Raw genomic sequence first — 26,019 nt, 5'->3', positions numbered from 1 at the left:
AGCACGGTTGGTACACCTGGGGTTGGTTCACAGTAGGGTTGGTACACACTGGGGTTGGTTCACAGTAGGGTTGATATACCTGGAGATGGTTCATAGTAGGGTTGGTACACACTGTGATTGGTTCACAGTAAGGTTAGTATACCTGGGGTTGGTTCACAGTTGGGTTGGCATACTTGGGGTTGGTTCACAGTAGAGTTGGTTTACTTGGGGTTGGTTCACGGGGGGGTTGGTATACCTGGGGTTCGTTCACACTAGGGTTGGCAACCTGGTATTGGTACACCTGGTGGTGGTGCACCTGGTGATGATACACCTGGTGATGGTACACCTGTTGTTGGCACACCTGGTGATGGTACACCTGCTGGTGGTACACCTGGTGATGGTACATCTGGTGTTGGTACAAATGGTGATGGTACACCTGGTGATGGTACACCTGATGGTGGCACACCTGGTGATGGTACACCTGGTGATGGTACACCTGTGTTGGTACACCTGGTGTTGGTACACCTGCGTTTGGTACACAGTGGGATGGTATACATGAGGTTGGTTCACTGTAAGGTTGGGGTTGGTTCACAGTAGGGTTCGTACTCACTGGGGTTGGTTAACAGCAGGGTTAGTATACCTGGGGTTGTTTCACAGTAAGGTTGGTACACACTGGAGATGGTACACAGTAGGGTTGGTACACACTGGGGATGGTTCACAGAAGGGCTGGTACACACTGGAGTTGGTTCACAGTAGGGTTGCTATACCTGGGGTTGTTTCACAGTAAGGTTGGTACACACTGGAGATGGTTCACAGTAGGGTTGGTACACACTGGAGACGTTTCACAGTAGGGCTGGTACACACTGGAGTTGGTTCATAGTAGGGATGGTATACCTGGGGTTGTTTCACAGTAAGGTTGGTACACACTGGAGATGGTACACAGTAGGGTTGGTACACACTGGGGATGGTTCACAGAAGGGCTGGTACACACTGGAGTTGGTTCACAGTAGGGTTGCTATACCTGGGGTTGTTTCACAGTAAGGTTGGTACACACTGGAGTTGGTTCACAGTAGGGTTGGTTTACTATGGGGTGGTTCACAGTAGGGTTCGTACACACTGTGGTTGGTTCACAGTAGGGTTGATACACACTTGGGTTGGTTCACAGTATGGTTGATACACACTTGGGTTGGTTCACAGTAGGGTTGATGCACACTTGGGTTGGTTCACAGTAGGGTTGATACACACTTGGGTTGGTTCACAGTAGGGTTGATACACACTTGGGTTGGTTCACAGTAGGTTTGATACACACTTGGGTTGGTTCACAGTAGGGTTGATACACACTTGGGTTGGTTCACAGTAGGTTTGATACACACTTGGGTTGGTTCACAGTAGGGTTGATACACACTTGGGTTTGTATACCTACGGTTTCATACACTTTGGATTCTGTATCGAGTTCAGAGTGCTTGTCTGTTGACTAATCAAATTTGATCATTCTGCCATTCTGCCTGCCTTCCTGCTAGCCTTTCTACCTGCCATCCTGCCTGCCTTCCTGCTAGCCTTTCTACCTGCCATCCTGCCTGCCTTCCTGCTAGCCTTTCTACCTGCCATCCTGCCTGCCTTCCTGCTAGCCTTTCTACCTGCCATCCTGCCTGCCTTCCTGCTAGCCTTTCTACCTGTCATCCTGCCTGCTTTCATGCTAGCCTTTCTATCTGGCATCTTGTATTAATGTTGATAGAATTACCGACAATATGTTGGGTAAAAGGGCACAAGTGTGACTAATGTGACATTTTATTGCGGCAATGTTTCGCTCTCCAAGAGCTTTATTAAGCCGTTACATCTTAATAAAGTTGCCCTTGTCTCCTTGCACCTAACCTACCATCTTGCCTGCCTGATGCCAACCTTTCCATCAGCGTTCCTGTCTGTTTCCTGTATGTTTTATTGCCTGCCTGTATGACTCTTTTGATTATTACAGTCTGCTTTAGTTATCGTGGCTGCAGTTGAATCATTGCAAGTTGGAGATAAAGTTTACAGCAATTGCAACAGGCTTTTGTGATTCATTAGCCGAGGGTAAGGTCGTACAAGAGAGGAAGGCAGGTAGGTAGGACCTCAGCAGGTAGATAGCAGGCAGCTAGCTACCTGCTCAGGTGCTATTAAGTGCAGAGGTCATAAACAAGCACACGGAAAGTACAAAGGCCACCGGCAAGCACACGGAAAGTACAGAGGTTACAAGCAAGCACACGGAAAGTACAGAGGTTACAAGCAAGCACACGGAAAGTACAGAGGTTACAAGCAAGCACACGGAAAGCACAGAGGTCACAAGCAAGCACACGGAAAGTACAGAGGTCCCAATTAAGCACACGGAAAGCACAGAGGTCACAAGGAAGCACACAGAAAGAATAGAGGGAGTAGGGCACACGTCCTGGAGTATCCCAACACACTGGCAACCAAGTAAACACTGAAAACACTCTCATAGAATCTGGCTTTGGCTTTTATCCTGCATACTGTATACGAGAAGTGCAGATAGAAAGAATGGACAGACTTCTCACCACAGAGATGGAGAAGATAAACGCAAGATTAGGCTTTATAAAATTCTCCAGAGAGAAAAGGGGACTTGAACTGTTGGGGAAAATGGTGATGGACTGTACAAGGCGTTCGTCTTCACATCTCAGGAGCGTAGGGCTCACCATACAGGCTTTCATGCTTACCATACAGATTCTCTCACCATATAAGTTATCTCAAACACGTAATGGTATTCAAACTTGGTTGACATAAACTACACAACACCAGACATGTAACGTGATGCTCACATAACGAATATTCTCAGCAACGTATGTGTGCATCTCGTAAATTTAAGAAAGTCATTCTGGTACCCATATGAAGAAGTTTGGTCATAGGCCGGGCAGTGGAACACCATCCATCTAGAATCCAGGCTGATTATGTACACATTACTCAGCGTGTCAGCGTGTCAGCGTGCCTCGTTGTGCTCCCGGTTTTCTGGTGTTTTCACGGTCGCTCTTACGTGCTAGAACTTTATTTTGTGTCATCAATCCTATACGATACATCCCTCTAGCGCCTGGAACCAATCTTGGGCGGAAAACATTATATACTGAGTAAAAAAGGAGAATTGTGTGCACTACCTAGCAGAGTTTACTGCCAGAGGGGAATCATAGGCCTGGTCCCGTGTGAAAAAAATAATAATAATTGAACTTTGTGTCAGAGGAAAGAAAGTCTCCCTGATATCATTGAGTATACATAGTGTATAGTGTATACTACAGTGGCTCCCTAGTATATTGATGATAAAGGCTAAAGTGTCATTTGAAAACAGGTGAATTTGTAAATGAAGTGATAAGCCTATAGAGGCATGTGCCAGAAGTCGCCAGAAACTTACCACAGGTCAGCTGTTTTTAATAATCTTCCTGGCCTGCTAGTGTACTCGCATATAATCTAGTGATACCAGTGAATAGCAGAATACAGTGTTGTAGTAGCAACTAACCAGTATTATAATGGTACTTAGTGGAGTGGAGTGACTTTCATTAGTTTCTTTTTCTTGAAATACCAGACGTTACTGTGAATTTCATATAACCTGTAGTTACCAGCGGTCGCAATATACACAACGAGAAGCAATTATTACTACAGAATAAGCGCCCTTCCTCCAAAATTTGCACCAGTCAACTATAGTGATAATATAGCATTTATTGTGGTGGAGACGGAAAAAAAAAAAAAAAAAATAGAGAAGCTAGATACAGCGATTGATAAACAAGGGTGGAGGCTCGACCGTTCGTCATTGTAGGAGTGCCAGCAGTCACCGGCTCTTCAACACGCAAGTTATACTTTTGTATCAATCAAATCACATATTACTCGTGTAGATAATTTCCAGTAGATCCTTCATGTGTTAGCTCAAATCACCGACCAGTATGGTTTAAATAAGTGACCCACTGATCAGATCAGATAGACTGGTCCGAACCCTTGACTGGTCCGAACCCTTGACTGGTCCGAACCCTGGACTGGTTTCAAACGGTTTCGTTGTGCACCACCTAGCAGGTTATTAATAGAATATTCAAGAGGTTGCTAGTAGAATTGCAGTAAATCAACCATTCAAATCATTATGAAGCTGTGTGTAGTCTGTGGTCAGTCAAACAAACGGGCTTCCACATGCATAAATTGTCATTTCTGTGGAAATTGGTGTCACGCCCCTTGTGCAGATATCCAAGAACTAGCTACAAGCAGTATTAAAACAGGGAAGTGTTTTTGGGTATGCCCAAATGAGATAAATCTGTGGACTAAAATCAGAAGGGTATTAAAAGAGGTCAACATCAAAGCTGCTTTCATAGAAAACCTGGAAGCTTTCTACAACAGATGGAAACATAAAAAGTCTGGGCTGAATGGTACTGCCCTTGATACTGGCCATGTAGTCACAAACTGTAAGGCTGGAGGTGATGTCCTGGTAGTCAGTAAATGTGGGGCTGATAGTGCTGTCCTGGGAGACAGTAATGGGGAAGCTGGAGGTGCTGTCCTGGGAGACAGTAATGGTGAAGCTGGAGGTGCTGTCCTGGGAGACAGTAATGGTGAAGCTGGAGATGCTGTCCTGGGAGACAGTAATGGGGAAGCTGGAGATGCTGTCCTGGGAGACAGTAATGGTGAAGCTGGAGATTTTGTCCAGGTAGTCGGGAATTATACGCAGGAAGGAATACATATAAATGACCTCATAGGGGACAGGAGCCATAGTAGGGAAACAAGTGTAGTCAAAGATAAGATAAAACCAATATTGCAAACTAGAAATACCGCAGGAAATAGCAAACAAGAGGACTCCACTAGCAATAGTGAGGATATATTACCAAAAACAACTGGTGGGAGCTCCATTGTTGGTGCTAGGGAGGATAGAAGTAAGACAGGGAAACATGCACCAACAGGGAATACAGTCACAGAAACCCAAGGCAAACGGAAACCAAGCCTGTGCACATACTATGCACTCGGTATCTGCTGGCATGGGAAATCTGGAAAAACAGATGGGACGTGCAACTATGACCACCCTAGGAAATGCCATGCCCATATGACAACAGGAAAATGCAAACTCCCTTCCTGTAAGCTTTTTCACCCTGAACTGTGTACCTCTTCAGTACAGGAAAGACTGTGCTATAACTTAAATTGCCAGGCATACCATCTAAAGGGGACAAAAAGATACAAAACATCCAGGCCATGGGAAAACCTGGGTAGCCACAGCCACTCAAGAGGGAGAGGTTTTTTAGTGCCAGGAAGGAAAAAAAACTGGCAGGAAATGGCAGAAATCGTACACCAAATCCAGTCATTCCTGGAGTGGAACCACAGTCGATGGCCTCCACTCCAAACCAACAGATACAGATACTAATGCCGGAAAAAAAATCCCCCCCCAGTACCAACAATACCACCAGTCCGATAACATTCTTCTTTGCAAATATACAGGGTCTAAAGCCAGCAACAAACAACAAAATACCTTTCATCCGTGGACTGCTTGCAGAGGCAAAGGCAATGTTCGCGGCTTTCACTGAGACCCACATAAAGGATCACTTGGACAACGAAATATGGATCCCAGGTTACAACCTATACAGATGTGACAGAGTGAACAGGCAAAAGGGGGGGGTTGGCCTGTGCATTGCAGAGTCACTTGTTTGCACAGAACTGCTAAATGCCTCAAATGATGTAGTGGAAGTTTTAGCAGTAAAGGTCGAGAACCAAAACCTAGTCATTGTGATAGTCTACAAGCCTCCGGATGCAACATCCCAGCAATTCCAGGAACAGCTGTTAAAAATTGACCACTGTCTGGAAAACCTTCCAGCTCCTGCACCCAACATCTTGCTCCTGGGGGATTTCAACTTAAGGCACCTAAAATGGAGGAATATAGCAAATAATATTGTTGCAGTAATAACACCAGGAGGCAGCTCTGATGAAAACTCACACTCACGCGAGCTTTTAAATCTCTGCACAAAATTCAATTTAAACCAGCAAATAATAGAGCCTACTAGACTGGAGAATACACTAGACCTCATCTTCACTAACAATGATGATCTGATAAGAAATATCACCATATCAAAAACAATATACTCAGATCACAACATAATTGAGGTTCAGTCATGTATGCGCGGAGCCCCAGACCGACATAATGAGATTAGTCACGAGGGAGCATTCACCAATTTCAACTTCAATAACAAAAACATAAAGTGGGACCAAGTAAACCAAGTCCTAACCGATATAAGCTGGGAAGATATACTAAGCAACACAGACCCCAACTTATGCCTAGAACAGATTAACTCGGTGGCACTCGATGTATGCACAAGGCTTATTCCTCTAAGAAAAAGGAGGAGTAGATGTAAAACAGAAAGAGACAGGCGCTCCCTTTACAGGCGACGGAAAAGAATAACAGAGCGGCTAAAAGAGGTCAATATATCTGAAATGCGTAGGGAGACACTGGTCAGAGAAATAGCAAGCATCGAACTTAAGCTAAAAGAATCCTTTAGGAGTCAGGAATCGCGGGAAGAACTAAAAGCCATAAATGAAATCGAAAGAAACCCAAAGTATTTCTTCTCCTATGCCAAATCAAAATCGAGAACAACGTCCAGTATTGGGCCCCTACTTAAACAAGATGGGTCCTACACAGATGACAGCAAGGAAATGAGTGAGCTACTCAAGTCCCAATATGACTCAGTTTATAGCAAGCTGCTAACCAGACTGAGAGTCGAAGATCAAAATGAATTTTTTATGAGAGAGCCACAAAATTTGATTAACACAAGCCTATCCGATGTTATCCTGACGCCAAATGACTTCGAACAGGCGATAAATGACATGCCCATGCACTCTGCCCCAGGGCCAGACTCATGGAACTCTGTGTTCATCAAGAACTGCAAGAAGCCCCTATCACGAGCCTTTTCCATCCTATGGAGAGGGAGCATGGACACGGGGGTCGTCCCACAGTTACTAAAAACAACAGACATAGCCCCACTCCACAAAGGGGGCAGTAAAGCAACAGCAAAGAACTACAGACCAATAGCACTAACATCCCATATCATAAAAATCTTTGAAAGGGTCCTAAGAAGCAAGATCACCACGCATCTAGAAACCCATCAGTTACACAACCCAGGGCAACATGGGTTTAGAACAGGTCGCTCCTGTCTGTCTCAACTATTGGACCACTACGACAAGGTCCTAAATGCACTAGAAGACAAAAAGAATGCAGATGTAATATATACAGACTTTGCAAAAGCCTTCGACAAGTGTGACCATGGCGTAATAGTGCACAAAATGCGTGCTAAAGGAATAACAGGAAAAGTCGGTCGATGGATCTATAATTTCCTCACTAACAGAACACAGAGAGTAGTCGTCAACAGAGTAAAGTCCGAGGCAGCTACGGTGAAAAGCTCTGTTCCACAAGGCACAGTACTCGCTCCCATCTTGTTCCTCATCCTTATATCCGACATAGACAAGGATGTCAGCCACAGCACCGTGTCTTCCTTTGCAGATGACACCCGAATCTGCATGACAGTGTCTTCCATTGCAGACACTGCAAAGCTCCAGGCAGACATCAACCAAATCTTTCAGTGGGCTGCAGAAAACAATATGAAGTTCAACGATGAGAAATTTCAATTACTCAGATATGGTAAACATGAGGAAATTAAATCTTCATCAGAGTACAAAACAAATTCTGGCCACAAAATAGAGCGAAACACCAACGTCAAAGACCTGGGAGTGATCATGTCGGAGGATCTCACCTTCAAGGACCATAACATTGTATCAATCGCATCTGCTAGAAAAATGACAGGATGGATAATGAGAACCTTCAAAACTAGGGAGGCCAAGCCCATGATGACACTCTTCAGGTCACTTGTTCTATCTAGGCTGGAATATTGCTGCACACTAACAGCACCTTTCAAGGCAGGTGAAATTGCCGACCTAGAAAATGTACAGAGAACTTTCACGGCGCGCATAACGGAGATAAAACACCTCAATTATTGGGAGCGCTTGAGGTTCCTAAACCTGTATTCCCTGGAACGCAGGAGGGAGAGATACATGATTATATACACCTGGAAAATCCTAGAGGGACTAGTACCGAACTTGCACACGAAAATCACTCACTACGAAAGCAAAAGACTTGGCAGACGATGCACCATCCCCCCAATGAAAAGCAGGGGTGTCACTAGCACGTTAAGAGACCATACAATAAGTGTCAGGGGCCCGAGACTGTTCAACTGCCTCCCAGCATACATAAGGGGGATTACCAACAGACCCCTGGCAGTCTTCAAGCTGGCACTGGACAAGCACCTAAAGTCAGTTCCGGATCAGCCGGGCTGTAGCTCATATGTTGGTTTGCGTGCAGCCAGCAGCAACAGCCTGGTTGATCAGGCTCTGATCCACCAGGAGGCCTGGTCTCAGACCGGGCCGCGGGGGCGTTGACCCCCGGAACTCTCTCCAGGTAAACTCCAGGTAAACTCCAGGAGTCTGTCTGAGAGTTCGTAGCACCAGAACTGAGCCCACACCAGGACATATATCTTCACAAACCAGAGAAATGTCCCAAAATCTGAACTAGTGTAAGACCTTAGAGAGACCTATAATAAAAGGCATTAGGGATTGCAGTTACTCACCCTAATGAGACACAGAAATGTAAGTGGAATGAAATGAACTGAGAAATGACGAATCTGAAGTGGGCTCAAAAATATCTGCCCAAAAATATCTGCCCAAATCGTTTTCAGTGCTACCCAAGGAACAAGCCTTGATAACCTTACTCATCCAGGAGCACGACCAACTCTAATCCAAACTTTCTCACTCATGTCATGGTCTGAAAATTGTGTATATGTATACACAATGTGTATATGTATACACATAAACATACAGAAGGGGCCAGGAAATATGACTCGACTTCTTGAACCACATATAGGTTAGTATACAAACATACTGCTACGATATCAGTTATGTGGAATAAGACTCTTACGTATAGTTCAGGACATTAGAAAAAGGGTTGTACTAGCAGCAGTGGTAGTAGTAGCACTAGTAGTACTAGCAGTAGTAGTAGTAGCAGCTGTAGTAGTAGTAGTAGTCTCTGGGATAATGAGGAGAGAAAGAGTCATAAAGAAATTATTTATATCTGTATACGTTCCACATATATGTTCGTGAGAGGCTATGACACACCAGACAGGAACAATATTACGCAGCTAGCAACTCCATGGACAGGAACACTATTTTGTGTTGTGGTAGACGATAGCGACAGAAAAAGGTGTCTGGATATATTTCTTTACGTAAATTCCGTTGTGTTTGAATTTATTATTTTTGAAAGCAGGTTTCACATTACGACTTTTTCACATATTTATTCTGTCTGGTCAGTCGCCTTCTTGATTTCTTTTTCATGCAATATTTCTTGAGTATTTGTTTCATACGTCTGAATTTTTAGTCTTCTCGGCAGCTTCTTTCTGTCTACGTATTCTGGTGGAGTGTTAAGTCTGCAGCTTCTTTCTGTCTACGTATTTTGGAGGTGTGTTAAGTCTGCTGTCTTTTGAAGCCTCGACTACTGGTAAAAATGTAGCCTCTTGTCTGCAGGGTAGAGTCCTATTTGTAGTGTAAATATTTTCCTTCAGTGTAGTCTGTGGGCTCCTGTCTGCTGTGTAGACTCATATCTGCAGTGTAGCCTGAGGTAGGCTTCTCTCAGCAGTGTGTACTCTGTAGTGTATAATTCTGTCAGTAGTACAGGTTACTGTCTCAAGGGTAGGCTTTTGTTAGCAGCATACGCTCCTGTCTATAGTGTACACTCGTGTGTAGAGTGCAAGTCTCCTGCTGGGTTCTCGTGGAGTGGCACTTTGTACCTTTGTTTTGACCACTGCTCCAGGATTTATGACGCTCCATTCTCCTCGGTCTCCCGTCGTAAAACCCCACTAACCTCCATTTTCTCCACGTCTCTCCACGCCATTAAACTACAAAAAGTTTCCTCGTATACACGAGATAGTACACGTATGGTTGACCACATCTGTAACGTAATGATGTTTGGCACTATGTTTCTCCCCAGATAAACCATTTTCAATAAGCCACACTGAATGGCTTTCTGGCGTAATCCTGAGTTACTAAGCCTCCGGAGAAAATCCCAATGAAATCTTCATCTTCACTGACTGAAAAAATAATTTCTTCAGATTTATTTAGATTCACCACATACAGTTTCAACAATAGTTCCAATAAATCGCCCCAATCATTTCAGAATTGTTATGGGAGGATCTAAGAGTTATAGTAGGTAGATATTAACACATAACCCCGGAAACGTTATATAACTTGGCTTGTTTCCAGGCAATAGGTTGTGGAGAAAGATGCTGTCACAACATCTTATCTGCCAGGGAATACTTGTTGTGTGATGCTCCAGAGTGTTCCTAGTCTTATGACAGAAATACACAGTCTTGTTTTTACTCTCTCTCTCTCTCTTTCTCTCTCTCTCTCTCTATCTGTCTATCTATCTATGTATCTATCCATCTCTTTTTACACAGTATTTTACAAGGTTAGGGTAAGAATTCCTAACTTTATTTACAAGCTTAGAGCTGCTACCTGTATGAGCTCTCTCACTCTCTCTCTCTCTCTCTCTCTCTCTCTCTCTCTCTCTCTCTCTCTCTCTCTCTCTCTCTCTCTCTCTCTCTCTCTCTCTATCCCTGCTGGTGAATCTTCATTCTTAGCTGTTTCTTTATCCTCTCTTACCTGATGATGAATGCGCAGGAAGGCGAAATACAATTCCAAAGGTACTTTGGAATGTTGTGAGAGTGTACTTCGTACAGTGTTGGTGTGAGTCAGGGCGGATGTTGTGTTTCGTGACTTTACTGTGATGATCACCATCACTTAGTCTGACCTTAAACTTTACCTTCAACTTTTCTTCCACTATCACGCGACAGAAATAATGCTTACTGAGAGAGAGAGAGAGAGAGAGAGAGAGAGAGAGAGAGAGAGAGAGAGAGAGAGAGAGAGAGAGAGAGAGAGAGAGAGAGAGAGAGAGAGAAAGAAAGAGAGTATGAGTTTCAGTATGAGTGTTAGTTCGCGAAAGATTGTGTGTGTGTGTGCGTGTGTGTGTGTGTTTCGGGTGTGAGTGAGAGTTACAGAGTAAGTGGTGTTCCCAGATAGCACACACACACACACACACACACACACACACACACACACACACACACACACACACACACACACACACACACAGACACACACACACACACACACACACAGACACACACACACACACATTCACACACAAACACACACACACACACACACACACATACGCACACACACACACACACACACACACACACACACACACACACACACACACACACACACACACACACACACACACACACACACACACACACACACACACACACACACACACACACACACACACACACACACACACACACAAACAGAGGAGCACGTCTCCGTAAGTACACACAACCAGATAACTGCTGCAGCATATGGGCGCCTGGCAAACCTGAGAATAGCGTTCCGGTACCTTAGTAACGAATCGTTCAAGACACTGTACACTGTGTACGTCAGGACCATAATGGAGTATGCAGCACCAATTTGGAACCCACATCTGGTCAACACGTCAAGAAATTAGAGAAAGTGCTAAGGTTTGCAACAAGACTAGTTCCGGAGCTCAGGGAAATGTCCTACGATGAAAGGTTGAGGGAAATCTCACTGACGACACTGGAGGACAGGAGGGTCAGGGGAGACATGATAACGACATGCAAAATATTGAGGGGATTAGATAAAATGGAGAGAGACAGGTTGTTCCAAAGATAGGACACAGAAACTAGGGGTCACAATTGGAAGCTGTAGACTCAGACGAGTCACAGGGATGTTAGGAAGTATTTCTTCAGTCATAGATTCGTCAGGAAGTGGAATAGCCTAGCAAGTGATAGTGGAGGCAGGAACCATACATAGCTTTAAGACAATGTATGGTATGCTCAGGAAGCAGAGAAAGAGAGGACCTAGTAGCGATCAGTGAAGAGGCGGGGCCAGGAGCTGAGTCTCAACCCCAGCAACCACAATTAGGTGAGTATAATTAGGTGAGTACACACATACACACACACACACACACACACACACACACACACACACACACACACACACACACACACACACACACACACACACACACATTATGGTTTAATGGCTCAAACTTGGCAAATCTCTTCACTGTCGCCTTCCATAACGCCACTTGCGCCGTTGATGGCCGTTGACGCCCCGTTGCAACAGATGCTTTCGTTAACACCGCTGTCGTTGCCCCTGAAGCCTAGGGTGTTGTGGTAAGGTCAACAGATGTGGCAACAGGAATGGTGACAAGGTCAACAGGTGTGATAGCATGTTTGGCAAGTGTGGTGTCAAGGTCTACAGGTGCAGCAACAGGTCTGGTAACAAGGTCGACAAGTGTAGTGAAAAGGTCGACAACTGTGATGACAAGGTAGACAGGTACTGAACCACGATATACAGAAGTGATGTTAAGGTCGCCAGTTGTGGTGACAAAGCCAACAGTTATGGTGACACGATAAACAGGTGTGGTTACAAGGTCAAAAGGTGTGGTGTAAATCATTAACATTAACCTCTGTCTGTGTATGTACTTAACATTGTTGCATCTCTAATACTGTTTATTCTCCAACACTATTGATTCTCCAACACTGTTGATTCTCCAACACTGCTTTATTTCCAACACTTGTATTTTCTAACATTGTTGTGTTCCCAACACTTGTATTTTCTAACACTGTTGTATCTCCAACACTGCTATATCTCCAACACTGCTGATTCTCCAACACTGCTGTATCTCCAACACTAGTATTCACTAACATTATTATATTTTCAACACTGTTGATTCTCCAACACTTGCATTCCCTAACACTGTTGTATCTCCAACACCGTTACATATCCAACACTGTTGTTTCTCCTATACTATTGCATCACCAACACTGTAGTATTTCCAACACTTGTATCTCCAACACTGTTGTATCTCAAACACTATTGTATCTCCAACACTGCTGTATCTCCAACACTATTGTATCTCCAACACTGATGTATCTCCAACAATGTTGTTTCTCAAAAGACAAGCAAGCAGGAGCTCAGGTGACAAGAGGCGTTCTGTAGACCAGGTCTAACATAGGATGGTCATCATGCAGGTGTTTAAAAGATTTAGATGGATCGAATGCGCCTTGATTCTCCTCAGTGACAATGTGTAGCTAATGATGGCTGACCATCATAAGATGAGATTGATCTTGTTTTGTGTGTGTGTGTGTGTGTGTGTGTGTGTGTCCCATTCGTTGTTTGTGGTGTGCATCTTACGTTTACTTTTGTGTTCGTGAATCCTGACATTAAGGCTAGGTGCAGTCTCACCTACATAACGCTTGTCGCATCCTGCACAAGGGAGGTTGTAGACGCAAGCTGTGACGTTGGTAATTCCCTAGACGTTGTTGTGAGAGTTGTCCATGATGGTTTTGGGGATTATTATTATTTCGACGTTCATACTAGACTTCAGGAGACGTAATGTGAGAGACTGTTTGAGCAAAGGGAAGAATGATGCATCTATTAACTTCAGTGTTTTCACAGGCGTTGAATATAATACTTTGTGCGATATTTCTGCAAATTAGAATGAAAACAAATCGCAGACTGAGAACTCGCGGCGAGTGAGTCGTTAAACTCAAGGCCAAACGCTGGTCTGGAGTTTCACGACTCACTCGCCACGAATTCCATCCCACCCGTAGTATGGTTTGCAATCGTGTCATTACGATTTCGTGAGTCATGAGTTATTATGATTTGTTGTCGATATTGTAATCATTATTTTTTTAAATTCACTTATTTTCATTCAGTAGCTATACACTAACGTAAAGTTTTACCTTTCACAAAATATGTAAATATCGATTCTCTGATTATATGCAACAATAAACCTAAACATTGTGCAAGGTTTGTTGTGGAGATTGGCCTCAGTTCGGCTATATCATAAACATCAGCTGAAGTGCTGGCTATGAATAAGCAGGTACTTGTATTATACCAGATTTGTCGGTAGCTAAAACTAGTGTAAATAACTGGTAGTTAACATTAGCATTTTAGTTTTAATGTGTATATGTATATTTAGTATGTGCGTAATTTTTTTGCAAGGATTTTTATACATCATATTGGATACATTTTCTCACAGCGGCGATTTATTTAAGAATATACAAAGCTTTTGTTTTGCAAGTTACCTTTTTTTTTTTTTTTGGTAGTATCTATACCGTTGTTCAGTGAATTTATTTCCTCCTAAAATTTAAGAATACATTGTTCTATCTGTTAGTCTTTGTCTCAAACATAATTTGTAGAGAGTTATTCTTCACGTGTGTACAAATGGGTATGCAGATAATTATACAACACATCAAGAGGTACGTGACCGGCAAGGTACGCTAAGTGACTCTTTAGACCACTCAGCCACAGATGCCCCAAAAGCTAGGCAGCCTGGTTTACAAGCCATTTTTACTCCTAGCCCGGGAACACCGAGCCTCTTCTCTAGATGCTCGATGCTATAAATTCTGTAGGCTAGCACGAAGCCTATAAGTATGCCTAGTATGGTCTTGGAACATAGGGATAACAGAGATGAATTAGGTCATCTTTGCTGGTGGGTAAAGTTGAGTATGTGATCGTGATTTAGGAGACAGACATCAAGGAACTGGACAGTGTTACTTTGTCTTCTTTAGGGGTGAATATAAGAAATTGTTCCATCCCGACGCATTGCAAAACTTTTAAGGTTGAATTATTATGCCTTTGAGTAATGCTGAGTTTGTCGTGTACTAGGAGCAGCCAATGTGATAGATGTAGGGTTCGTGTCACACGTTCCGTTTCCAGGTGTTTGGTCTAGAGAAGGACCGTCACTGTCCTAAAATTGCATCTTTCTCATTTAACGAGTCCTTAAATTTAATTACCTTCGTTGAACACCTCTTTTTTTTTTTTTGAGGAATTTTTCCGGGTTCCCACTTGAATGCGGCCAAGACTGCTTTCTACATGAATTACCCGCAAATGGTACGTTTCACTAACAGTCTCTACATCTTCCACCTGGCTGTGTTAAGTAGAAGACAAATTCATCATCACTCCCAGGCATTTCAACTCCGATGAGTTCCCCAACGAACTCATCACTTGAGAACCATTCATCAAGATCGCACTAAGAAGAAAAGATCATTCCCTCTACCTCACTGATGTCTGTCTCTTACAACACTAGAGTCTACTCAAGTTTAAATTATACCGAAAATAATGTCCTGTATATTTCTTCTCTTTCTATGATGCCATTAACAATCGAGGCATATTTATAGGTATATTCCTCCTAGCCAACAAAATATATACCAGCAAGAATCTTGAGTAACAATCCCATTCCATTAGCTAGATCTTCCCTAAGCTCAAATTTCCAGTCTATTTCGTCCTCAATTGCAGATGTAAAAATATAACACGTTTGTTGAACATTAAAGTGGTATAAAATACCGACAGGTTGTTAGGTAAGACACATCTTTTCTGCTTCTATCAACTTTTCTGTACTCGACTGAAGAAGCCTACTGTGTAGGCGAAACGTTTCGAAATAAAGATACCTAACTGTTGCATATGTGTCTTACCTAACAACACCTTTGCTGTCCTCTGCTTATTCTGTTGTTCACTGCATTCAAGTTTACAGATGCACCATTCTTCCCACTGATCAAACAGTTGTCCTCATCACAACTGTTTTCCGGAAATTCTATGTTAACGTCGCAGTAATAACCTCCAAAGCCACGAGGAACAGCACGCATCCCAACTTTCATGGAACTATAGACAATGGGAGCTGCAAACAAAATTCTTGTAAAAGATGATATGGTAGCAGATAACCTTTATACAAGGATATCCTGTTACCAGTATCTTTATTTCAACGGAACTTCCGGGGCCTAGAGCCCCCTTTGTATTACTGTTTATAGGTGAACCTTCACCTAGCCTTGATGCCATGAATCAGGAACACAAATACGAGTGCATGATCCACAACACAATGAGTGGGTCACACACAAACAATCTCGTACACCACACCGGAACAAGACATACCTTACTGTAAGTGCCTAGAGGCAGCCATCGTCAGAGTACAGGGTATATAACACCACGGAGCAGAATCAACGCACTTTCAGTCTGGGTAAACGTCTTGCAAATCTATGGTTAGGTAACCTTCCTACACAAGGCCCCCACTCTTAAGAAGTCACCTCTGTCGCCTGACCTGCTGTACATGACACCACCTCGCCTGACCTACTGTACATGACACCACCTCACCACCCTTCCCCTCTCCCGTTGGAAATGTATATTTAATTTTTTTTTTTAGGTTTTATGCAAACTTGATCAAACTCAAAATTATTTCACGTTCTATATTATGTGTATTTATACCCGTTTTTAGACTTCTTGTCACAATTACGAAAAGCCAAAACCACCTATTCTTTCTCAAATTTTCAGAATATTAAATTACTGCTGAATAGAGGAAATGTATAGGGTACTAGAGGATGCCAACTAGGTGATAGGTGCCAGTTAGGTAGTCAGTGCCAGGTAAGTGGTTTAATCTAGCAAGATCTTAGATTCAAGTTAGGTGGTAGATTCTCTCTGAGTAGTGTATTCCAGCTAGGTTCTAGCTAGGTAGTTGATTCTGTGTAGGTGGTAGAGACTTGCTAGGAAGTAGTTACAAGACTGTTCTCATTATTCACTTACATGAGTAAACAAATTCAGAGACATGACAGTCATGTCATTTATGAGAAATTTGGAAATAGCAGGTGTCTGCCGGGATGACTGGCAGGGTCCCCAGCACATGTTGATGACGTTAGGGTTGCTTTCCCCAGGATCACTGGTAGGGTAGTTAGCAGATGTTGTTGATGTTAGGGGCCCCGTCTCTCAGTATCAAAGGCAGGGTAGTTAGCAAGTGTTGATGATGCTAGGGCCCCGACTCCCAGAATTAAGGGCAGGGTAGTTAGCTAGTGTTGATGTTAGGGTCTCGTCTTCTAAGATTAAGGGCAGGGTAGTTAGGTAGTGTTGATGTTAGGGTCTGGTCTTCTAGGCTTAAGGGGAGGGTAGATAGAAAGTATTGATGATGTTAGGGCCCCGTCTCTCAGAATCAAGGTCAGGGTAGGTAGCAAGTGTTACTGATGTTAGGGCCCCATCTCCCATAATCAAGATCAGGGCAGGTAGCAAGTATTGATGATGTTAGGGCCCCGTCTCTCAGAATCAAGGTCAGGGTAGGTAGCAAGTATTGATGATGTTAGGGCCCCGTCTCCCAGAATCAAGGTCAAGGTAGGTAGCAAGTATTGATGATGTTAGGGCCCCGTCTCCCAGGATCAAGAGCTCTCCATTAAGTGGTTGTGTCTCCCCCGGTCTTCGGCAGCTCCTGAGCCAAATGTCGATGTCCAACCTGTTCTTCTTCCGCCTGCACAACCTGCGTCGGGAGGAAGGCAGGAGGAAGAAGACCCGACGCCCTGGGCTCCACGACTGCTCCAACCTGCTCACACTGGCACCCTCCAGGCTCTACGAGAAGGCTCCCATCACGCCCACTGACTCCCTCGACGAACTAGCTGCCCATATACCCAGGTGCCAACCTTCCTTTCGTGTTCTGTGTAGTGGTCCAAGTACCCAGCCTGCCTCACGTGCGGCGGTTCATGTGTCCAACCTGTTGCCCAGTAGTGGTACTGATCCACCTGCACGGTCCTCCTTGCATGAGATATTATAGTGGTCCATGTGTCCAGCCTGCCTCACTTGTAGTGGTCTATATGTCCAGCCTGCCTCACATGTAGTGGTTCATGTGTGCAGCCTGCCTCACTTGTAGTGGTCCATGTGTCCAGCCTGCCTCACTTGTAGTGGTTCATGTGTGCAGCCTGCCTCACTTGTAGTGGCCATGTGTCCAGCCTGCCTCACTTGTAGTGGCCCATGTGTCCAGCCTGCTTCACGTGTAGTGGTCCATGTGTCCAGACTGCCTCACTTGTAGTGGTCCATGTGGACATCTGCCTCACTTGTAATGGTTCATGTGTCCAGCCTGCCTCACTTGTAGTGGTCCATGTGTCCAGCCTGCCTCACTTGTAGTGGTCCATGTGTCCAGCCTGCCTCACTTGTAATAGTCCATGTGTCCAGCCTGCCTCACTTGTAGTGGTCCATGTGTCCAGCCTGCCTCACTTCTAGTGGCCCATGTGCCCAGACTACCTCACGTTTAGCGGTCCAAGTATTCAGTCTCACGTTTAGTGGTCCATGTATCCAGCCTCCTTCACGTATAGTGATCCATATATCCAGTTTCACTTCTAGTGGTCCATGTATTTAGGTGGTCCTGGTGGCAAGCGTTGGCTTGTCAAGGCTAAGCTGGTCAGAGATATTACAAGGCAAGTGTAGTTTGTAGCGTGTCTTGGCACTTGTTAGAGTGCCAGTAGTGCCTTCACTACTCATCTTAGTTGTAGTGTCATGTGTGTGTCACCTGTTGTTTTCTTAGTTGCAGTGTCATGTGTGTCACCTGTTATGTTCTTTGTTGTAGTGTCATGTGTGTGTGTCATCTCTTGTGCACTATGTTGTAGTGTCATGTGTGTGTGTGACGTTTGTTGTGTTCTATGTTGTAGTGTCATGTGTGTGTGTCATCTGTTGTGTTCTATGTTGTAGTGTCATGTGTGTGTGTGTCATCTGTTGTGTTCTATGTTGTAGTGTCATGTGTGTGTGACATCTGTTGTGTTCTATGTTGTAGTGTCATGTGTGTGTGACATCTGTTGTGTTCTATGTTGTAGTGTTATGTGTGTGTGACATCTGTTGTGTTCTATGTTGTAGTGTCATGTGTGTGTGTCATCTGTTGTGTTCTATGTTGTAGTGTCATGTGTGTGTGTGACATCTGTTGTGTTCTATGTTGTACTGTCATGTGTGTGACATCTGTTGTGTTCTATGTTGCAGTGTCATGTGTGTGTCATTTGTTGTGTTCTATGTTGTGGTGTCATGTGTGTGTGACATCTGTTGTGTTCTATGTTGTAGTGTCATGTGTGTGTGTGTGTCATCTGTTGTGTTCTATGTTGTAGTGTCATGTGTGTGTGACATCTGTTGTGTTCTATGTTGTAGTGTCATGTGTGTGTGTGTGTCATCTGTTGTGTTCTATGTTGTTGTGTCATGTGTGTGTGTGACATCTGTTGTGTTCTGTGTTGTAGTGTCATGTGTGTGTGTGACATCTGTTGTGTTCTGTGTTGTAGTGTCATGTACTCACCTAGTTGAGGTTGCGGGGGTCGAGTCCGAGCTCCATGTGTGTATGTGTGTGTGTGTGTCATCTGTTGTGTTCTATGTTGTAGTGTCATGTGTGTGTGTGTGTGTCATCTGTCGTGTTCTATGTTGTGGTGTCATGTGTGTGTGACATCTGTTGTGTTCTATGTTGTAGTGTCATGTGTGTGTGTGTGTCATCTGTTGTGTTCTATGTTGTAGTGTCATGTGTGTGTGACATCTGTTGTGTTCTATGTTGTAGTGTCATGTGTGTGTGTGACATCTGTTGTGTTCTGTGTTGTAGTGTCATGTACTCACCTAGTTGAGGTTGCGGGGGTCGAGTCCGAGCTCCATGTGTGTATGTGTGTGTGTGTGTGTGTCATCTGTTGTGTTCTATGTTGTAGTGTCATGTGTGTGTGTGTGTGTCATCTGTCGTGTTCTATGTTGTAGTGTCATGTGTGTGTGTGTGTGTCATCTGTTGTGTTCTATGTTGTAGATTCATGTGTGTGTCATCTGTTGTGTTCTGTGTTGTAGTGTCATGTGTGTGTGTGTGTGTGTCATCTGTTGTGTTCTATGTTGTAGTGCCATATGTGTGTGTGTGAGTGTGTCATCTGTTGTATTCTATGTTGTAGTGTCATGTGTGTGTGTCATCAGTTGCACTTTATGTTGTAGTGTCATGTGTGTGTGTCATCTTTTGTGTTCTATGTTGTAGTGTCATGTGTGTGTGTGTGTGTGTGTGTGTGTGTGTGTGTGTGTGTGTGTGTAATCTGTTGTGTTCTATGTTGTAGTGTCATGTGCGTGTGTGTGTCATCTGTTGTATTCTATGTTGTAGTGTCATGTGTGTGTGTGTGTCATCTGTTGTATTATATGTTGTAGTGTCATGTGTGTGTGTCATCTGTTGCGCTCTATGTTGTAGTGTCATGTGTGTGTGTCATCTGTTGTGTTCTATGTTGTAGTGTCATGTGTGTGTGTCATCTGTTGCGCTCTATGTTGTAGTGTAATGTGTGTGTGTCATCTGTTGCGCTCTATGTTGTAGTGTCATATGTGTCACCTGCTGTATTCTATGTTGTGGTGTCATGTATGTGTGTGTGCCATCTCTTGTATTCTATGGTGTAGTGTCATATGTGTGTGTCATCTGTTGTATTCTATGTTGTAGTGTCATGTGTGTGTGTGTGTCATCTGTTGCGCTCTATGTTGTAGTGTCATATGTGTCACCTGCTGTATTCTATGTTGTGGTGTCATGTGTGTGTGTCATCTGTTGTATTCTATGTGTAGTGTCATGTGTGTGTGTGCCATCTCTTGTATTCTATGGTGTAGTGTCATATGTGTGTGTCATCTGTTGTGTTCTATGTTGTAGTGTCATACGTGTGTGTCATCTGTTGCGCTCTATGTTGTAGTGTCATGTGTGTGTGTGTCACCTGTTGTGTTCTATGTTGTAGTGTCATGTGTGTGTGTGTCGCCTGTTGTGTTCTATGTTGTAGTGTCATGTGTGTGTGTGTCACCTGTTGTGTTCTATGTTGTAGTGTCATGTGTGTGTGTGTCGCCTGTTGTGTTCTATGTTGTAGTGTCATGTGTGTGTGTCACCTGTTGTGTTCTATGTTGTAGTGTCATGTGTGTGTGTGTGTCGCCTGTTGTGTTCTATGTTGTAGTGTCATGTGTGTGTGTGTCACCTGTTGTGTTCTATGTTGTAGTGTCATGTGTGTGTGTCACCTGTTGTGTTCTGTGTTATAGTGTCATGTGTGTGTGTCACCTGTTGTGTTCTGTGTTATAGTGTCATGTGTGTGTGTCACCTGTTGTGTTCTGTGTTATAGTGTCATGTGTGTCACCACCAACCTTCACTAATGTTTTTGTGAAAGGGATGGTTTTGGTGGTGGAAGTAGTGGTAGTTGTGATGGTAGTTGTGTTGTTAGTGGTGTTAGTGGTGTTAGTGGTGGCGGTGGAAGTAGTGGTAGGTGGTGGTTATGTTGATGATGGAAGTTGTGGTGGTGGTGGTGGTGGTTATTAAGAAAAGAGGTGTAGTTTACTGGCCTGCACACCTGGCTGTAGCACTATTACCACACAGGAACGAGTAACAAGGCTTTAAATAGAGTAATTATTTGTATTTCCGTCATCAAATAATATTCTGGTAAGTTCGATATGTTCAGCTGTGTAAAATGAGGCAAATGAAAGCACAAGACACGGTGAGAACAGTAGCGACCAGATGGGAAGGTAAACCTACCAAGGATGATTTGCAAGTGTACCACATCGCTTCACAGCTTTTGTGACCTTCTTTGTGATTGGCTGGTTGAACCCAGGTACTGGTATAACGACGGAGCCCCTGATCGTTATACTCTTAGCACCTCGTTCACTGGCTGGGAGGCAGTCTATATGGGGGTGTGACATACGCCTAATAAAATGTAATATAGTCTTAGCATGCCAAGTGGTAGAGGTGGTGACAGTGGTAGTAGTAGTGGTGGTGGTGGTGGTGGTGGTAGTGGTAATGATGGTAGAGTTGATGGAGGTGGTATTGGTAGTAGTAGTAGTAGTAGTAGTGGTGGTCGTGGTAGTGCTAGTGGTGGTCGTGGTAGTGCTAGTGGTGGTCGTGGTAGTGCTAGTGGTGGTCGTGGTAGTAGTTGTGGTGGTGTTGACAGTGTTGATTGTGGTTTAAGTGACGGTGGTGGTAATGGTGGCAGTGGTGGCGGTTATGGTGGTGGTGGTGCTAGAGGCGGTGATAGAAGTGGTGGTAGTGGTGTTGGTGGTGGTAGTGAGGGTAGTGGTGTTGGTGGTGGTGGTGATAATAGTAGTGGTAACGGTGGTAGTGGTGGTGCTAGTGGTGGTGGTGCTAGTGGAGCTGTTGGTGGCAGTGGTAGCGGTGCTGGTAGTGGTAGTGGTGGCGGTGCTGGTAGTGGTAGTGGTGGCGGTGCTGGTAGTGGTAGTGGTGGCGGTGCTGGTAGTGGTAGTGGTGCGGTGCTGGTAGTGGTAGCTGTGGTGGTGCTGGTAGTGGTAGTGGTGCTGGTAGTGGTAGTGGTGGTGGTGCTGGTAGTGGTAGTGGTGCTGGTAGTGGTAGTGGTGGCGGTGCTGGTAGTGGTAGTGGTGGCGGTGCTGGTAGTGGTAGCGGTGGTCGTGCTGGTAGTGGTAGTGGTGCTGGTAGTGCTGGTGGTGCTGGTGCTGGTAGTGGTAGTGGTGGCGGTGCTGGTAGTGGTAGTGGTGGCGGTGCTGGTAGTGGTAGTGGTTGTGGTGCTGGTAGTGGTAGTGGTGCTGGAAGTGGTGGAGGTGCTGGTGCTGGTAGTGGTAGTGGTGGCGGTGCTGGTAGTGGTAGTGGTGGCGGTGCTGGTAGTGGTAGCGGTGGTGGTGCTGGTAGTGGTGGCGGTGCTGGTAGTGGTAGTGGTGGCGGTGCTGGTAGTGGTAGTGGTGGCGGTGCTGGTAGTGGTAGTGGTGGCGGTGCTGGTAGTGGTAGTGGTAGTGGTGGCGGTGCTGGTAGTGGCAGCGGTGGTGGTCCTGGAAGTGGTAGCGGTGCTGGTAGTGGTAGTGGTGGCGGTGGTGGTAGTGGTAGTGGTGGCGGTGCTGGTAGTGGTAGTGGTGGTGGTGCTGGTAGTGGTAACGGTGCTGGTAGTGGTAGTGGTGGCAGTGCTGGTAGTGGTAGTGGTGGCGGTGGTGGTAGTGGTAGTGGTGGCGGTGCTGGTAGTGGTAGTGGTGGTGGTGCTGGTAGTGGTAGTGGTGGTGGTGCTGGTAGTGGTGGTGGTGCTGGTAGTGGTAGTGGTGGTGGTGCTGGTAGTGGTAGTGGTGGTGGTGCTGGTAGTGGTAGTGGTGGTGGTGCTGGTAGTGGTAGTGGTGCTGGTAGTGGTAGTGGTGGTGGCTGGTAGTGGTAGTGGTAGTGGTAGTGGTGGCTGGTAGTGGTAGTGGTGGTGGTGCTGGTAGTGGTAGTGGTAGTGGTGGTAGTGGAAGAGGTGGTGGTCCTGGAAGTGGTGGCGGTGGTGGTAGTGGTAGTGGTGGCGGTGCTGGTAGTGGTAGTGGTGGTGGTGCTGGTAGTGGTAGTGGTGCTGGTAGTGGTAGTGGTAGTGGTGGCAGTGCTGGTAGTGGTAGTGGTGGCGGTGCTGGTAGTGGTGGCGGTGCTGGTAGTGGTAGTGGTGGCGGTGCTGGTAGTGGTAGCGGTGGTGGTGCTGGTAGTAGTAGTAGTGGTGCTGGTAGTGGTAGTGGTGGGTGGCGGTGCTGGTAGGTAGTGGTAGTGGTGGCGGTGCTGGTAGTGGTAGTGGTAGTGGTGGTGGTAGTGGTAGCGGTGCTGGTGCTGGTAGTGGTAGTGGTGGTGGTGCTGGTAGTGGTAGTGGTAGTGGTAGTGGTGGTGGTGCTGGTAGTGGTAGTGGTGGCGGTGCTGGTAGTGGTGGCGGTGCTGGTAGTGGTAGTGGTGGCGGTGCTGGTAGTGGTAGCGGTGGTGGTGCTGGTAGTGGTAGTGGTGCTGGTAGTGGTAGTGGTGGAGGTAGTGGTAGTGGTGGCGGTGCTGGTAGTGGTAGTGGTGGCGGTGCTGGTAGTGGTGGCGGTGCTGGTAGTGGTAGCGGTGCTGGTGCTGGTAGTGGTAGTGGTGGTGGTGCTGGTAGTGGTAGTGGTAGTGGTAGTGGTAGTGGTGCTGGTAGTGGTAGTGGGAGTGGTGGTGGTGCCTGTAGGGGTAGTGGTGGTGGTGCTGGTAGTGGCAGTGGTGCTGGTGCTGGTAGTGGTAGTGGTGCTGGTAGTGGTAGTGGTGGTGGTGCTGGTAGTGGTAGTGGTAGTGGTGGTGGTGCTGGTAGGGGTAGTGGTGGCGGTGCTGGTAGTGGTAGTGGTGGTGGTGCTGGTAGTGGTGGCGGTGCTGGTAGTGGTAGCGGTGGTGGTCCTGGTAGTGGTAGTGGTGGTGGTGCTGGTAGTGGTAGTGGTAGTGGTGCTGGTAGTGGTAGTAGTGGTGGTGTTGGTAGTGGTAGTGGTGGTGGTGCTGGTAGTGGTAGTGTGGGGGTGCTGGTAGTGGTAGTGGTAGTGGTGGTGGTGCTGGTAGTGGTAGTGGTGGTGGTGCTGGTAGTGGTAGTGGTAGTGGTGGTGGTGCTGGTAGGGGTAGTGGTGGTGGTGCTGGTAGTGGTAGTGGTGGTGGTGCTGGTAGTGGCAGTGGTAGTGATGGTGGTGCTGGTAGTGGTAGTGGTAGTGGTGGTGGTACTGGTAGTGGTAGTGGTGGTGGTGCTGGTAGTGGTAGTGGTAGTGGTGGTGGTGCTGGTAGGGGTAGTGGTGGTGGTGCTGGTAGTGGTGGTGGTGGTGTTGGTGGTGCTGGTGGTGCAATAAAGTATTGTTGATATATAAGTGACTTTTGGCAGCTTAAACTGTATACCTTACGCCCTCGTAACAATTTTATTATTTTTGCCCTTCTCCTCTTTCTTCTTCTTCTCATTGTTGTTGTTGTTGTTGTTGTTGTTGTTGTTGTTTTTGCTGTTCTTCTTCTTCTTCTTCTTCTTCTTCTTCTTCTTCTTCTTCTTCTTCTTCTTCTTCTTCTTCTTTTTCTTCTTCTTCTTCTTCCCATAGGCCCCCATCCACTTAGCGTCCTCCCGTCAAGAACCACAACATCCTCATCTATTCTTTTAAGGTGCAGGCACAGTACTACCCGCCTCCAGGACTGTAATATTCTTACCCATCCTCAATAGTTCCGAGGGACACTGTACTACCCGCCTCCAGGACTGTAACATTCTCACCCATCCTCAATAGTTCCGAGGGACACTGTACTACCCGCCTCCAGAACTGTAACATTCTCACCCATCCTCAATAGTTCAGAAGGACACTGTGCTACCCGCCTCCAGGACTGTAACATCCTCATCCATCCTCAATAGTTCCGAGGGACACTGTACTACCCGCCTCCAGGACTGTAACATCCTCACCCATCCTCAATAGTTCAGAAGGACACTGTGCTACCCGCCTCCAGGACTGCAACATCCTCATCCATCCTCAATAGTTCCGAGGGACACTGTACTACCCGCCTCCAGGACTGTAACATTCTCACCCATCCTCAATAGTTCAGAAGGGCACTGTGCTACCCGCCTCCAGGACTGTAACATCCTCATCCATCCTCAATAGTTCCGAGGGACACTGTACTACCCGCCTCCAGGACTGTAACATTCTCACCCATCCTCAATAGTTCAGAAGGACACTGTGCTACCCGCCTCCAGGATTGTAACATCCTCATCCATCCTCAATAGTTCCGAGGGACACTGTACTACCCGCCCCCAGGACTGTAACATCCTCATCCATCCTCAATAGTTCAGAAGGACACTGTACTACCCGCCTCCAGGACTGTAACATCCTCATCCATCCTCAATAGACCCGAGGGACACTGTACTACCCGCCTCCAGGACTGTAACATCCTCATCCATCCTCAATAGACCCGAGGGACACTGTACTACCCGCCTCCAGGACTGTAACATTCTCACCCATCCTCAGTAGTTCCGAAGGACACTGTACTACCCGCCTCCAGGACTGTAACATCCTCATCCATTCTCAATAGTTCCGAAGGACACTGTACTACCCACCTCCAGGACTGTAACATCCTCACCCATCCTCAATAGTTCCGAAGGACACTGTACTACCCGCCTCCAGGACTGTAACATTCTCACCCATCCTCAATAGTTCCGAAGGACACTGTACTACCCGCCTCCAGGACTGTAACATTCTCACCCATCCTCAATAGTTCCGAAGGACACTGTACTACCCGCCTCCAGAAATGTAACATTTTTACCCATCCTCAATAGTTCCGAAGGACACTGTACTACCCGCCTCCAGGGCTATAACATCCTCGCCCATCCTCAATAGTTCCGAGGGACACTGTACTACCCGCCTCCAGGACTGTAACATTTTCACCCATCC

General features: G+C 45.8%; 1 long non-coding RNA gene across 1 annotated transcript in view; it reads left to right on the top strand.

Annotated features, from left to right (window-relative positions):
- LOC138853775 (uncharacterized) overlaps window positions 1-17,546 on the top strand; it is a 334,726-nt gene extending 317,180 nt beyond the window's left edge. Inside the window, exon 3 of the long non-coding RNA XR_011392931.1 lies at window positions 17,348-17,546. This is a non-coding gene — a long non-coding RNA (uncharacterized lncRNA). The remainder of the gene's footprint in view (window positions 1-17,347) is intronic.
- Window positions 17,547-26,019: the final 8,473 nt, after the last annotated feature.

The sequence above is a fragment of the Cherax quadricarinatus genome, chromosome 3 (assembly GCF_038502225.1).
Source record: "Cherax quadricarinatus isolate ZL_2023a chromosome 3, ASM3850222v1, whole genome shotgun sequence".
Lineage (NCBI taxonomy): Eukaryota > Metazoa > Arthropoda > Malacostraca > Decapoda > Parastacidae > Cherax > Cherax quadricarinatus.
Note: the sequence above shows the minus strand (reverse complement) of the source record. Positions and strands in the feature narration are given on the sequence as shown.